We start from the raw sequence: 16,498 nt of genomic DNA on the forward strand, positions 1-16,498 counted from the left end.
GTTTTTTGGATTCTGCATATTGAATTATCCCCTGTGAGTCTCGGGGGCCGACGATAGTGCTGTTGCGTTTGGCTTTAGCTAGTTTGGCTACCAGCAGCTTATTAGCCTTATTGTTCTTGACATAGTAAAATTGCTTGGCTTTGGCCATGAGGTGGGCCGTAGGTTCGGCGTAGTGAGCCACTAGATTTTTCCTGGCGATGCGGATGGCTCGTTGCGTCCTGGGGGACCAGCCTTTTTCTTATGAGTCTCTTCTGCTGTTTTAAGTTCCTCCTCCAGGACCAGGCGGGCCTGGCGTCTGTTGCGATGGAATGCCACCCCTTGTGCGATTAGCTCACGGCTGATCACTGCCTTTAGGGCACCCCAGGTGTTTTCGGGGGAGGTATCTTCTACCGGGTTTTCTCTGAGGAAACTTTTTATCGCCTTTGCGGTCTTATCCCTGAGCAGCATTTCATTAAGAATTGGATCGTATAGTGACCATCTGGGAGGAGAGTTGGGCTTTGGCATGTGTGCTCGGATTTCCATGATTACTGGGGCGTGGTCTGACAGAATCCGGGGGCCGATGTATACCTCTTCGGTATAAGTGAGCAGCTGGGCGGATGTCAGAAAGAGGTCTATCCTCGAGAAGGTCTGATGGACATAGGAGTAGAAGGAGTAGTCTTTTTCAGAGGGGTGGAGGACCCACCACGAGTCTACCACTTTGAGCGTTCTAAACAGGCGAAGGAGGCTAAGCGCCTGAGTAAAGTCTCCGGGAGTGGGGGGTGGGATTTCTCCATCATAGGGTCCGGCACTCCGTTGAAGTCTCCCCCAATTACAACTGGCCTTCTATTAAGTGGGATAATGCGGCGCCCACAGAGTCGTAGAAAGTTGATTGTCCAGGGTTGGGGGCGTATATAGAAGCAAACGTGTATATATCTCCCAGCAATTGACATTTGACTGCCACGAATCAGCCTTCCATGCATGATTTAGTATCCAAGATCTGGGGGTTCAGGCCCTTTCTGAAAAGGATTGCTGTACCGATTTTCTTAGAGCTCTCTGGGATGAAAAGCTGAAGTGGGAAAAATCTAGAGCAGAGCCGTCCCCAATCTTCCGGTAGCAGATGGGTCTCCTGTATCAGAGCTACAGCTGCATCCTCATCTTGAAGCTTTTTCAGGATCGATTTCTGTTTGGCGGGAGAGTTCAATATGTTGACATTCAGAGTGAGGAACTTCAGGGTATGGTGTTCCTGTGCTTGCTCCGCCCATGCTGTTGTGTTTCGGGGGGATGGGGTCGGTAAGGGGTCGATTAACGGACATCACAGGGGTATGTAAGCCATGGGTCATCCTGCTCTTGGGGTTTTAACATATGCCCCCAATGGGGGAGCATAACCTTAACTGGAGGGAGGGGCAATTTTGTGAGTGTGGCCATCTCCCTGGCCAACAGGGCCAATCATAGAGATATGAGTGTAACGGAGTTCCAAGGACTCAAAGATGGAATGTACCTCGGAAATGGGCGTGGGCCATGGGTAGGGCCTGCTGCGTCAGACGTGGTCATTCATGGCTGGGTCGGGGTTGGCTCGGCATCTCCGCAGTGGTGTTCGGAGGACAGCCCCAGGAGGGACAACTCTCTGCAAAGTACATTCTGCGCTTTGTTATTTTCTCCTGCTACTTCGCGGGACCTTTGACCATGAAGATCGTTTTGGCTTTGGAAGAACGGCCATTTCACGGCCTATAGGGTCCTCCGACCTTGGTGAAGTATCCCTGCCAGATGCGGAGGGTCACATGATCTTGCTGGCATCTTCAAGGTGGCTGATTCTGCGTAGCGTGTCGTTATATGAAAATTGTAAGGCGGTTGGGAACAGCCATCTGTACCGAATCTGTTGCTCCTGCAGAAAAAGCGCTAGGGGCCGGAGGGATTTTCTCTTCTGGAGGGTGAGTAGGGAAAGGTCTTGATATATCTGGAAAGGTGACCCCTGAAAGGAAAGTGCATCCCGGGAGCGGCTGATAGCTGAGATTGCTTCCTTTGTAGTGAAGAAGTGCACTCTTGTTATAACATCTGGAGGGAGGTCCGAGTCCACCCCTCGTCGTGGGCGCAATCTATGGTTGCGATCCAAAAGAAGTTGTGGTTTGTCTAGGTGTGGAAGCAGAGATTGGAAAAAGTCCCCCACGAACTCTGCCAGGTCTTTGTCTAGCACAGAGGTTGGAACCCCACGGATTCGGAGGTTGTTTCGCCGAGCCCTGTTTTCCAAATCCTCTTGAATGAACTCAAGAATTTCGCACTTGTCCTGTAAGGATCTTATAGAGCTTTGGATTTCCCCCAGTGCGGCCGCCTGATCCTTGAAGCAGTCGTCGATCTCCCTCAGTCTTTGTTCCATTTCATTCACCCTTTGATCCGTGTGTTCTAGCTTGGTGGTAAACTCCGTCATGCGGGATCTAAATTTGGACTTAATGTTGGCCATGAAGGCCTGTATGTCCTCTTTGGTGGCCAGGGAGTCTCTGTCTCCTTGAGCTTTTGGGGTGGATTTAAGGGGGTCGAGCTTCTTCCCCTTGTCCGTCGTTGAGAACATGGAGGCGATGTCTGAGTTCTTGCCCGCTTTAGAATGCTTTGCCATTGTTCTAGATCTGGTTCCTGAGAGGTGGACCCGGGGATCCTCGGGGGCGTAGGTGGGAGAACGCTCGTAGGTACGATTTTAGGGTGTGGAAGATGTGAAGAAAAAGTAACGGATCAGTAGCTGGTGTTCGCCAGGACAGGGGGTTCCACAGGTTGCAGTTACCTGCTGTTGTACTGTGGCAGTGGGGGGTGGGAGCAGGGTGGGCCAGGGCACCCCAGGAAGTAGGGGCAGCAGAATGGGAGGAGCAGGGTCGCTTCTAATAACCCTCAGCACCCAGCGGGGGCACCTAGGTCTTGATTTGCAGAAGAGGATGTGGACTCCTTGATGTTAGTAAGTACACTTTGTGCATAGATGGTATTGCCGTAGGAGTCACAATTCTATGGATGGTGGTCGCTGAGATGGAAGATTCTGTGGGTTGAAGACCCCCACCATTACATAGAGGCAGTGGGGGGGGAGCAGAGTGGGCCGGGGCGCCCCTGGAGGGAAGAGTTGCAAAAGGGGAAAAGCAAGTTCGCTTCTGATGTCCCTTAGCCCCCAGCGGGGGTGCCCAAGCAGGGCCAGCCTGGGTCCGGTGCATGTTAGGGGAGGCGAAGTCCCTGGCAGTAGAGCAGGGCCACTTCGGCAGCCACACCCTGGTCTCACCCTAGTGTGGGGCCCGAGGACCCAGGGAAGCTGTGGATTCCGGGCCTTCCATTGGCAGTGGTGGGTCTCCTGGGCCAGTTGCATGCCTACCTTGCTCTGGAAGAGAGGTGTTCCGGGATGACGCCGGGGGGGTGCCACGTTGTGTCTGTGTTGGCCACTCTGGGGGCCTAGTCCCCTATGTGGTTGAATTGCTTTGTGGGCTCAATGCCCGTATTTGCCCCCTGCCAGCACAGGCCTGGGGTTCACGGGGCTCTGGCACCCGTAGGATCTCAGTGGATGTAGGGGTACCCCCCGAGCGCTGTAATGTGCCCGTGGAGCCCGCACCAGCGCATGCACACAAGGGCTTATTGGGAGCGTAGTGAAGGAGCTGCCGGCACGGCTGAGGGGCGTGTGCCGTGTTATATTTGGGAAGCTCTGGAGAGGCGTTCTACAGCTGAGTTCTGCGTGCGGTGGCAAGTGGGGGCCCCCAGACAGGGCTCACGGCCGGGTAGTCAGGGCCACTTCTGAAATCATGTAGGAGCGCTGCTCGGGCTCTCCAAGCCTAGGGGGCATCATGCCGAGGACATGCTCCGCCGAGTCGCTGGGCTCCCGAACTCTGCCTGCCATTTTGGAAAGAGTTGGCAGAGGGACTGCTATCTTCGAAGCCTAAAAGGGCAAGCTTCCTGGTCCCGTTTGGTCCCGCAATGTGGACCGCAGTGTGCCATGCAGGTTCCGACTCCCCCAGGAGGAAATTGGGGCTTTGATTGCGCCGCAATCACATCTAATTTGGTGCCACAGCGGGCCCGCCACGGCGGGCTCTCAATGGAGCATCCGAGTCGCCGGAGCTCCAGGCCACGCCCCCCAGTCCTTTTCATCTTTCTTATGGAGCCTTTTCCGAAAAGCATAAAGCTACCTCAAGGTATGTATAACAAATTGTACCTATGAGAAAATTCGGTTATATGAGCTAGTATAATATGAAAGCAGGTGAGTGGTGCAGTGGGTTGACCACAGCTCCCATGGTTAATTTCAGGTAACTTTAGGGATAGGCAGTCATGATTCTTTCTTTTGGGGTCTCTCTGTTATCCTGTAATTTAATATCTTTCTGAAATATTTTCTACCAATCTGTTTATAATAGCATACATTTAAAACAATCAATCAGCAGCATGGGATCTCTTCAGTATGGGGCGTGTAGTCATAAATACATCACATGATAGAAGTTGAAAAGATTCAGCTGGCGGGAGATAATGTATGACGCTCCTCAGACTTGCTCTACAAACAGCAGCACACATTAATAACCAAGCAGTGTGTTTTAATTGTGGTAAAGTGTGCTGAGTGAAAAACAAAAACTTGGTCGTCTAGAGGTTCTTCACTAGGCGACCATATTTTTGTATTGCTGAATGGTCTACCTTGGGCTGTCATGTGTACAAGCACATCTACATGGCTTCAAAGTGATGAGGCTGATTTCTTCCCCAAAATGAAACATAACATGAAAATATTGCATACTCTCCAGTGCACCCCTATCAGTAGCGTGTTCATATGCTGCACTTCTGCGACATACGTTGTTGTGCATTGCCTGTCTTTCCGATGGAAGAGTACACTTTGAACAACTGATCAGGTTGTGATTAAATGATGTAACTATAGGGCATCATAGGACATTTGTAACCATTAAAAGCAGACATTGAAGTGGAGGATGAAACTCGGTGGCCAGCCTGCTCCCCTTGCCAAGTTGAACTCTCCAACATCTCTATTACAATTTCATTGATCATGAGGGCCATACAAGCATACATATAGTTAAGCTCAGTACTGCATGTCACCATGCACTCAACACCATCTTAGAGTTGGCATTCAGTGTCTGGTTGGCCGAACAGTATCTAATATGGCATGCTGGGATTGGCCAAACCCTGTTGTTGGGTGTGTGTTTTGTCTCAAACACCACACCAGGGAGAGAGTGAAGAGGCACACTATGTTTGTTTTTAGGCCCATTGGTTATGGGGAACAATCAATAAATGTTTTGTAGCCTGCACACAGAGACAAAGAGTTTCATATTGCAGCAAATGGTGAATCATTTGTCAGTCAAAAATACTACTGTTGATGGCAAGTATTGTAAAAAGCTGGCCGCTAAATTGGATCAAAACAAATCTTCAGGGCATATCTATTAATGTCTGGGTAGGTAAATGCCTGTATAAAACCATCACACTAGTCTGTTGTGTCCTTCAAGGCTCATCGTTATCTACCTGGATGTTTAATACTTAGAAGCTCTGATTAACATTCATCTTAGACATCTACAATGATTCATTTTATCTTGATGCAGAGAATATCAAATTGGTATGTAAGGCGAAGAATTGCTAAGCGTAGAACAATATTATGTGTAAAAGCCTTCCACAATAAAAAAAATACTGATTTCCAACCAACTATGTTGCAATGCTGGGCAAACAGCAGTCATTAACTTAGGTACCCACACCAGCATGCACTCTGCCCTCAACTGGACACATTCCCTCAGCCCAAGACGGACCCCTGAAACCAAGCCAAAAACATTGGTCTCATACTTGGCTGAACACTGCCATTCAACCAGAAAATCAATGTACCAACAAAATGTGTTCACTATCATGTACATATGGTTAAATTGGTCTACCATCAACAGCTGCACTTTTCTAGAAATAATCAAAGAAAATAAACTCATTACACATATCGAATAGAGTCAGAACACAGCTAGAAGAAAGTATTCAAAGTCATCAACAAATTAAAAAACACTACAGCATGGCATCAACACCATTCCAAGAACTCTGCAACTCTACTGTGATACATTTCAGTGACAAAACTCAACAAATCCAAAGCCACCTCGACACGAAAGGGCCAACACCTCTCAGCAAAGCTTGAAGCAAAAATGAAATCCCCCACGTCTTCTTTAACAGCTTTTTGACCTGCTGTTAAAGTAGCTAGGTAAAACCAGCTGCCCTTAGCGGGACCCGCTAAGGGACCTCGTAATGCGGCGGTAAAAGGTTAACGGTACTGGCATCCTTACCAGCGCAGTTAACCCCTTACTGCTGCACTCGTTATGACCCCCTATATCATTTCCTACATGTTTTCCTTTGGTTGTAGAGCTTTGCACCGTAAAAGTACAATATATAAAATGTTATCTACTTTTTAATGGCCTAAAGGGCTTGTGTTTGGTGACAGGGGTGGCATTACCTCCCTGATTTCATTCTGTTTCAGGTCCCCAAGTATGGGACCTTTCTCCCTTAAAGAAACACACTCCCATACCACCTCTGGATCCTAATCTTCTAGATTGGCGTGGCTCCTAGCCCTTGTGTACACCCCACTGCATGTCCCAAAATGAGGCAGGAGACTTCATGACAGTCCCTTCTCCAACTAGGATGTCATTACCATGGTCAACGGCAGCAGTCTTTTATAATCACCGGACAAACTACCATAACCACCATAACCACCCAAAATCAACAAAGAAATAACTTAGCAACCCCTATTAGCTCCACATTAATTGAAGAAGGAATGTTTCTGCACTTCATCAAAACAGCATTCTTCACACCGCTGCTGTAAAAAGAAAATAGCTAACCCAAAGAACCCAGTGGACTTCCAACCAATCTCAACACACAATACACCACCAAACTCGACGATAAAAGTCTCTACCAACAGCATTGGGAATTCATCAAAGACAAGGGAGCCCATCACAAGTCACAACATGGATTCAGACCAACAAGAACAACAGAATCCACACTATGTGTGACATGAAATATCCTAAAAAATTAACTTGATTGCTAACTTACCTGGTGCAATCATCCTGCTAGACATTTCAGCCACCTCCAACACTCTTAGTCACAAGATGCTACTAAAAACAATCGAGGACATCGAACATAGGACCTGCCCTATGTTGGATCACCTTGTTTCCTATTGAAAGTAGCTCAACAACAGACATGGCCTTTTTCAAGTCAGGTCCCGGAAATCTGGCATGCAGTGTACAACAATGATCCAGACTCTTATCATTGCTTTTAAATAATGTCATCACCCATCTCCTAGAACTTATGAACAACTCAGGTGTCTAATGTGTTAACTGCTCTAAAGATACCAAAATCATATAAAGCTTGCTAACAGCTCTACAATGAAGTCACTGAATCTCAGCACATGTCTCACACATGTGGACTTCTGGATAATTCCAAATAGCTTGAAACTCAGCCCAACCCAAACCAAGCTCATGATCTGTGGGAAATCACTGCCAGACATCACGATTTTCTCTTGACAAGAAGAAATGAGAACCTGCCCTCTGCCCTTGACAACTATAAGACACCCTAGACCCCTAACAGACAACTAGCGTATCCAGGAGCCACAGGTCAATAACATAATAAGGAGATGTGTTTTCATCGCTGAACGATCTAACCCAATATGCCCTACCTGACCTTTGTACAGAGCACCATGACTGTCAACATACTAGTACTCTCACTGCTGGATTATCCCTCCCAGATTACTAATCATCGCTACAAAGAGTCAAAATCATTGTATCTAAATTGGTTCTAAGTCTTATCCATACCAACACATCAACCACACCCTCTGAAGTCTAAAACTGGCTAACAATCAAATGGATGACTCCCTCCACACGTCTATGCATTGGAAACTGTGCATTTAATGTTAGGGGCCAAGAATCCAGGACAAGACAATTCACACAATACCAACCATCGAGCCACTTAGATCCAGCAAGGGAGACTTAGTAACAGTTCGAACCTTTAAGCGTTAATTCCATGGAGGGTCTTCGTTTTCCTATCCCTCTGACAAACTCTGGATCTCTTTATCAAAACAATTTTGCAGAGTAGAAGAAAGCTTGTCTTTGACAAAATGACTTAAACCTGCCTATTCTATTACGTCTAGCAAAATAAAGGCATGAAGCATCAACCAAAGAAGCTCACTCATGGTAATTTGAAGCTAAGGGAGCACACCATGCAAAGTCATACAAACATACCACGAACCCACATGCAACTTGTTACCAAAATACTATTGAAGAACTGATTCTGTGGGCCAGAAGCCACACAACCTTAATATTATTGATACCTACCACATCAATCAATCTGCATAACATGTACCCATACTATGTCTACACCCCTCTGATCCCGGCCTAACAGATTCACCTCTATGGTCTTCTACCACCTCAAACATCACACACAAATCCCCTGAACATGGCAACCAAAAGTCTACCCATTACCACATCTTCATTCATGAAGCTTTAATACACCCCACCTCTTTAGCTCTATCGCCAATTGCCACATCAGTAGCTAACCTCGATTGACTGTTCTGTAATTTGTCAGCTCCTAAGCACTCCCATGTGGATGAACACATACCCAAATGTCTTGGCTATGCCTGTAGATTCATACTGGCAGTCAAGGTTCCATTAATCGGTGATGTATCAAGGGCATCACACCAATCAAACATTATTTAAGTTGTTACAGCATCGTCTATCAGTAGTACCTCTGGCTTTAACACATTTAAGGCTACTTCTTTAGTGATTTTTAAAGCCTGGAACTCTACCATGGTGCCATACATGGTCATACCCTGTGTCCTGTTTATGTATTATCAATTCTGGTAACAGCTCCATATCATCCTCAGAAAAATGGTCAGACAAGCCATGGCATTGGATAATGGAAACTAGTGAATATTCATATATGTTAAAAAGAATAGGAGATAAGGACAACCCCTGCTATTGGTGTAACAAAATGACTGCTGCACAAGGGTGTGTGGTGGCAAACTGCCCACTCAGCCCTCACACTTCTTCAAAACAAGAGTGCATCCAAACATAAAGGTGAAACAGACACAGGTAAGAGATGTATCTACTTCACCTTCTGCGGTAATGTTGGCCGAGGACAGGCTATACTCTTAAGAGGGTTACGTATGTGAAAAGGTAGCAACCCAAACAGCAATAGTACAACAATCCAAAATAAAAGAATGTCCAATCAAGGTTCTATAGAAATATATACACTTTAATTAAACACACCAATATGCAATGAAAGCTGTACTAGAGAGCACTGACAAAAACCCAGCTGGTAAAATCAAGGTTCTATGAACATATATACATTTTAATTAAACACATCAATATGCAGTAACAATTGTACTGGTGAACACTAACAAAAACCTACCCCAGTAAAGGAAGACAGAAAAATGAAGACTGTAAAGATGCAAGCACTTAGCAGTGATAAAAAAGGCAATAAATAACCAAAGTGTTCTAAAGGATATGGTTCTTGATCGAAAAGGTGTAAGGTGCAAGAAAGGGAGGCTTTAACCAATTTCTAGGGTCCCAACAAATGGACCAGGGCGTCTGGGTCATTCCAAGAGTACCGTAATCAGTTCTTATAGTTCAACAGTGTTGAACCAGTCTTCTTACTATTGCGTGAGTGGATAGAACCAGGTTCAAATGCTGTGAGTGGCAGTGATAGAGACAGGGAGCAGGTGTTGAGTCAGGTTTGAAGTGAGGCTCATGGTGGGTTGATGCAGTGTTCTAACAAAACAGATCAATGGGGCCACCAGGGTCCCTTTGATTTTCGATCACAGGTAAAAAATGAAGATGCTGGGGGCTCGAGGAATTTGGTTGAGATAGAGCTGTATGAATTCATCTCCGCTGACAAGCTTATGGTTTGAGTCGAGGCAACGACATTCACAGCTGTCACATTGCAGTGGTGAACTGGTTTGAGGATGCAGCAACTGTGGTTAAAAGAAATTCCGAAGTGAAAAATGGCAGCACCAAAGGTTCAGCTGGTTTGACTACTTTTCAATGCGGTCCACAAAGTTTGATGAAGTTTGACATGTTAGAAATGCAGGATACCAGCAGCTTACCTTTTCCATTTGCTGCAAATCCCAATCCAAGGTTCAGGTCTCAGTTCTGATACCTGAGGGAGGATAGCACCTACAGGAGATCTTCACATTTGGTCAGGACCTGGGTACCAGTATAGCTGGCAGAAAAAGTTGAGTCTTGTCGTAACATCAGTTTACCTCAATGTGTCCTGGGAGAAGTGAGCAGAGCTTGCTGCCTCTGATTTGGAACACTCCAATTTCACTTCACCTCCAGAGGGCTCTAGAAAGTTCAACTCCCCCAAAAGAGGTTTAAATTAATTCTTCTTGCAGTGCAGGAATGAATCCAAGAAGGGCTGTGGACCCCCTTTTTTATAGGAAAAAGTCCACCGGTGAATGGGCAAAAGCAAGTCTTCTTTACAGGGACCAATTCTTGTCCTTGTGATAAGTGGTCTTTGTCATCTTGAAACATACCCAAAGTATTTCATGCTAAGAAAAGTGGAGGAGACAGGTAGGAAGGGGAGGTATACATAGAAACAAGATTTCCGAATCCTTTCCCAAATGTGCTGAGCTACCAGAGGCTACTCTAACTCTGCCCCCTATTCCTATTGTTTAGGGTGTGCCAATTTCCTAAGACAGCTCCTGCTGACGGCCTGTCTTGTTAGAGGGATGTGTTAACCAACCTCACAATGGATCAAAGAGTAGCATTGTCTGTTAGCCTCTTGTCATGCTGGCAGACAGGGATAGGCTGTTTAACTAGAATACACACAACATTGTGACAGCTGGCTTGAACTCATAGGGCCTCATTACGACCCAGGCGGTAAGTTACCGCCTGGGTCGTAACCTTACCACCATGGTGTAAACTATGTTTACACCATGGTGGATGGCGGATTTACCGCCCCATTCCAAGGTGAGTGGGGCGGTAAATCCCCATTTCCCATTTTACCCTTCCAAATTCCCATTTTTGCCCCATAGGGCATAATGGGAGTGGGGAAGGAGCTAATTACGCCACCGTAAATTACGGTGGCGTAATTAGCACCATGGTCCCTTAGCGCCATGGATTTTAACGCCTGCAAAAAGCAGGCGTTAAACTCAGCATGGCGCAAAGGGACCTCGGAATCAGGCGTTAAGGGTCGGCGCCGTTTACGGCGCCGTTAACCCCTTAACGCCTGATTCGTAATGAGGCCCATAGTGTTGATCCATGTAAGATACAGAACAGATGTGGCTTTAATAATAATGTGATTTACCAGCCACCATACCTCAAACTAAGGTATGGCCTTTGTTTGAAGATTAAACTGCCATCAGGGTAGTAATTCCTGATAATAGGGTGGTTTTGGGACAAAGGTGGGGATTGTAATTGTAAATGATGCCTCCGTACTGCACAGACCTGCCTGTCAAAAGAGCACCTACAACTTTTGAATCTGCTCTATGCCACTGGAGAGCAGGTGCTGCAGGTAAGAACAATGATGCAGCAGGGCACACATGTCATTATGCTTTTGGCATGGAGCTTAATGAAATGGCGTTCAGGCTAGCAGGCCACGCTTTCTGAGTGGGAATTACCTGCATCAATGTATGAATGTACTACATATCAAAAAAGCAACCACTGCTTCACCCTTGCCAGGTGGCAATTCGTCACAACTGGGCATGGAAGAAAATGGTATAAAATGATCCGGCGAGCTCCATCGACCCTCTTAAGGTAGATGTGTCCTTACTATGGGAATGGGATTTCTTTTTGCCACTGATGAATCCCTCGATGAACTCACAGCAGAAGTTCAGATCTTGTGCAATAATGTGCCATCTGAACAAGAGCCTTGAATCACAGGCTGAATTCTGGGCTTATTTGCTGGTTTTGTCCAGCTAATCAGAGCCTTCTTGGGCAGATGTGCTGAGTTTGTACAGCCAATCGGAGCACTAAAGTCTAAATGTGGTTCATCTGTTTATGTATCTCATGTTCTGTTCCTATGTCTATTCCATTAGGTTGTGAGGGAAGGAGTTCATAGCATACTTGGCTGGTGTTTGTAGGTTTTATGGAGCATTGGAGCAGACTTTGAGGAGTTTGAGGAGTTTTGTGGCATTCTAGAAGTTTGATTTTAGGGTTTTTGTGTAGTATATTTCTAGTATGTTTTTGGAGCACATTTTTGTGTCCCCTTTGTTTTAGTGTTTTGTTCATTTGTTGATAGTGTCCCCATCTAAAAAACTTTCCCTTACCTCATTCCCTTCAAAAACAAAAAAAGTATCCTGTTCCTAATTCTATTCCCAGCAAAACACGCAAAAAAAGAAAATTACTTCTCTTTTCCCAGTTTCCCCTGCATGTTTATTGTTGTCGTTAACTCATCTGTCCACTTGCTCATCTGTTGGTTTGTCATGTATTTCTGTTTGTAGTAGTGTAGCTTGCACGTTATTGCAGTACTAAATATGTAAACTGTTTCTAAACTTCTTGGGGCTGTGCTTGTTGGTTCTCAGGTTTCTTTTGGGTTCACACATTTGGATTCTCAGGATGAGCTTCATTTCACACAGTTCTATAATTTGACATTTGTCGTTCTTGTGGCACACCTGTGGTGATGCTAAGAGAAGGGAAAGAGTTTGGAGGAGAGAAGGATGAAATGATTTTCTACAACAGATGAGATTGGAGAACCTCGTACTGTTTGTTGGTGCCAGTATGTGGGCCAGACTTTGCAGCACTGACAATCCTCCAGTTCAGCAGGGGAGGATTAGGCATTTGGGGAGGCGTCAGAAGAAGGAGTAAGAGAGAAGGGAGGACTTCATACGGGGCCTAATTAGTAGCACAGAGGCAGCAGATGCAGGCAGGCAGGGAATCTTGTGGATGCCTTCAAAGGGGCAAGTGAGGCAGAGCCTCAATCTGATTCCCCCACAAAGGCATGACCAGTAGAGGAGAATTTTCCACATGTGGGAGGAGCAGACAGCATCAGTAAGCACTCTGGAGGAGAAGAGCCTGAAATCCCTAGTGGCGGTGCATTGTCAAGAAAAACAACACAAAGGGCCTCATTACGACCCTGGCGGTAAGGGGTTTACGCCAGCGTTAGCTGCGCCGACCCCTTACCGCCAATTACGAGGTCCCTTAGCGCCATGGAGGTTTTAACACCCGCTTTTAGCGGGTGTTAAAATCCATGGCGCTAAGGGACCATGGAGTTAATTACGCCACCGTAATTTACGGTGGCGTAATTAACGCCTTCCCCACTCCCATTATGCCCTATGGGGCAAAAATGGGAATGGGGAAGGGTAAATGGGGATTGGGGACTTACCGCCCCGCCAAGGTCGGAATGGGGCGGTAAGTCCGCCAACCACCATGGCGTAAACGTAGTTTACGCCATGGTGGTAAAGTGACGGCCCAGGCGGTAACTTACCGCCTGGGTCGTAATGAGGCCCAAAGTAGATCAACTACGATGGGTCGTGTTGGAACAAGTGTCTCAAAGCGGGCAGTAATATTTAACAGTGTCTCCAACAACGGGAGATACATTGGATCAACCTACTTGCTTCATTATCCCCTAGAGGGAAAAACATTGATTTGACTTACTTTATGTGACTTTATGTGACATTATTCTTTATGGTTGATTTCTCCAAGCAAGATGTTTCTAATGGTCTTGTTTATAGCTTATCTGGCTAGCATTTCCCATTAGACTGGTGATAAATATTCATTCTTGAGCTGGGCTGGGCTATATAGTGAAGTCTTAGCACCCTGCCTTTTGGAGCGTCAAAGGAAAAACCACTTTCCTGGGTTTTGCAGTATATTTATTTGGTACAACGTCCTTTCATCACCTGCAATTTCAACGCCAGGCATTTCAGAGTGAATATTATAACGAAAACATTCATTGATTTTTTTTAGTGGGTTTGCAAAAGGGCAGATAGGGGGTTGAGGGGGTATGAAATAGGTAAAGATGGGTGGGGAGGTGGGGTTTGTATATTTTGGTGAACGTTTTCGTTAGATTCATAAATTGTATAATTTCCCTGTAAAAAGCCAATACTGAGTTAATATATAGTGTGGCTTGGGTCATCTGTAGCTGTGTCCATAATCTGCATATAATTAACGAGGCAATTAATGTTCTCCATTTCTGCTCATTTTAGGGTACGTTGTGCATTAACAGTAATTTCAATTAGGGTACTAGTTGCAGTCCATGCGCTGTTAATTGGGTAATTCAGCCATCCTTCCCCCTTTAAATAAATTATGAGCGGGCGGTGGTTGGTGGCGTGTCTATTTTGAAATCCTATATATGCTGCCAATCTCTGATTGATACTAAGATATAGTCAATATGCAAGGATTTTCCCCGGCAACATAAATTATTTCAATTGGTTGGTCCGCTGTGAATTTGCCATTACAAGCCCTCATTCAAAGGCTAAAAATGACTCTGATTGTCTCAAGAGCATATTTCTGCATTCTTTTGGGGGGTTTAGCTTTTAAATCTGGAATTGTACAGGCCAGGTCTTCTTTCTCTGTCACTTCCTCATGCATGGTCAATGGCTCAATTTGTAAATGAAAATTGCCCATTAATATAATGTGGACCATCCCCTCATACCTATCTCTAGTTTTTTTTATACGCTTCTGAGTCAGCTTTATTGTCTTTGTGTTGCTCTCTGTAGAAGTTCAATTATAATGTTTAGTAATAGGGTTAATGCTTGTGGATTCTGTCCTAAGTGTAGTACCTTCACATCACTTGATCCTATATCACAATCTTTCACTGTTCAATTAGTTTTGGGGACTATTCATGTTATAAGACCCCCCCCATCAGTGGAAAAGGGGCATTTGAATCTCCTCCTGCTGTTCAACTACTCAGTACTTTGTTATTCTGTGTTCTTTGGTAGATAAGATCTACACACCTCCATCTTCTGCCTCTTAGATAGTGGAAAGAACTGAGTGTGTAACCCCTCTGCCAGTCTAGGTGAATGTGTATTGAATTAGCGCAATACCCATGCATGTACCACACAGCAACTTGTGAAGCAGGTGGACCATTCATTAGGTGACTGTATGCTATTGTGGCATCCCCTGTGTTCAAAGCAAGTACTACTTCACAAGTGAAAACGCCATGAACAGCATGTCTTCCACTGTCTTTGGTCATTTGGGTGCTGAACAGTTTCTCCAAATGTGCTATTCATTAGTGACTTGTGTGTGACCCGCCTCCCTGGATCTCTGCTGCTCCCTCCCAACAGAATCAGGTGAGCATGTCTCTCCTACAAGTCATGTGCATGTGACTCCCCACAAGGTGCCCTCATGGATTCCTGGCTCCTCAAACTCCTCCACCCAAGTATCTCCTGATGACATGTGTCTCATCCACTCATTGCAAGAGATGGGCACTGTCTGCTGTGCCACTCATCTCCCCAAAAATGTGCTGCTCCCTCCCAACAAAGTCAGGTGAGCATGTCTCTCCTACAAGCAGCCCTAAGGGTTTGCCAGCTCCTGCAGCGCCTCCTCCCAGGTGTTCCGCAATGGTACATCTCTCACCCACTCACTTCAAGAGATAAGCACTGACTGGTGTGCCACTCACCTCCCTGAACATCTGGTGCTTTCACCCAGAAAAATAGGCAGACATGACTCTCTCCCTCAGGGATTCCCTGTTCCTCCCACTCTTCCTTCATGCTGTCACCTAATGGCATATGACTTATCCATTCACTTAGAGACAGGCACTGACTACAGTGCTACCCGCCTCCGCGCATCTGTGGTACTCTCAGCAAAATCAGACAAACATGACTCTACCACAGGTTGCCCACAGGGAAAACAAATATCATGGGCATGTCGCTCCCAATCACCCAAGCTGCTTTCCTTCTCATGGATCCCCTCTCCTTTAAAAGTACCTCCAACCACCTGTCCCATTTTAAGCCAGGTGGTCGAATGTTAGAACAACTTTACAAAAATATTTTCAGAGTGTCCACCTGGTTAAATCGCCTTCAATTCGGGTGGTTTGACATTTGCACATGAACGTTCATGAACTGCTTGTGAAGGTAACTGGGCCAAGGTGTGGCATAACAATGGTCAGGCCACTGCATGGTTATGAAGGATTTTTGTGAGCAATATTATCAGTAGTATATTCACATTGGCCAATAGTTTATTTTTTAATGTATTTATTTATTTAAGAGTGTGCTGCTTGCAGAGAGATTCGCCTCAGAAGGCAAGTATTATGTAGTTACAACTTGATTTTTTTTTTCAAATGGTGAAATGACTCCTGCCATATTAGCTGTGGCTGCCCATAATGTTGTTTAGTTCGAAACCAAGATCGCCTGTCCTATTTTAGCAAGTATTGGGGTCTGCTATCCAGAGGGGACACTGGGGGGACAAGTCATTTAATAATCCCATATAAAGGAAAGCCTATCGCTGTATGCGCAGGTTCTTCACCCCTATACACTGCAGGGCTCCTCAGAAGACGCCCAGAGCCCTGCCCTGTGTAATTCCCAACAGCATAGCTCTGCATTCCCATCAGAGTCTCTAACTTGACAGGACAGTTGGACCCACATGACAGCACAGGTACAAAGTGTGGCTGGCAGTGCTTACAGGTTCCA

Source organism: Ambystoma mexicanum, chromosome 5p (assembly GCF_040938575.1).
Source record: "Ambystoma mexicanum isolate Mex_15411 chromosome 5p, UKY_AmexF1_1, whole genome shotgun sequence".
In the NCBI taxonomy this organism is placed as follows: domain Eukaryota; kingdom Metazoa; phylum Chordata; class Amphibia; order Caudata; family Ambystomatidae; genus Ambystoma; species Ambystoma mexicanum.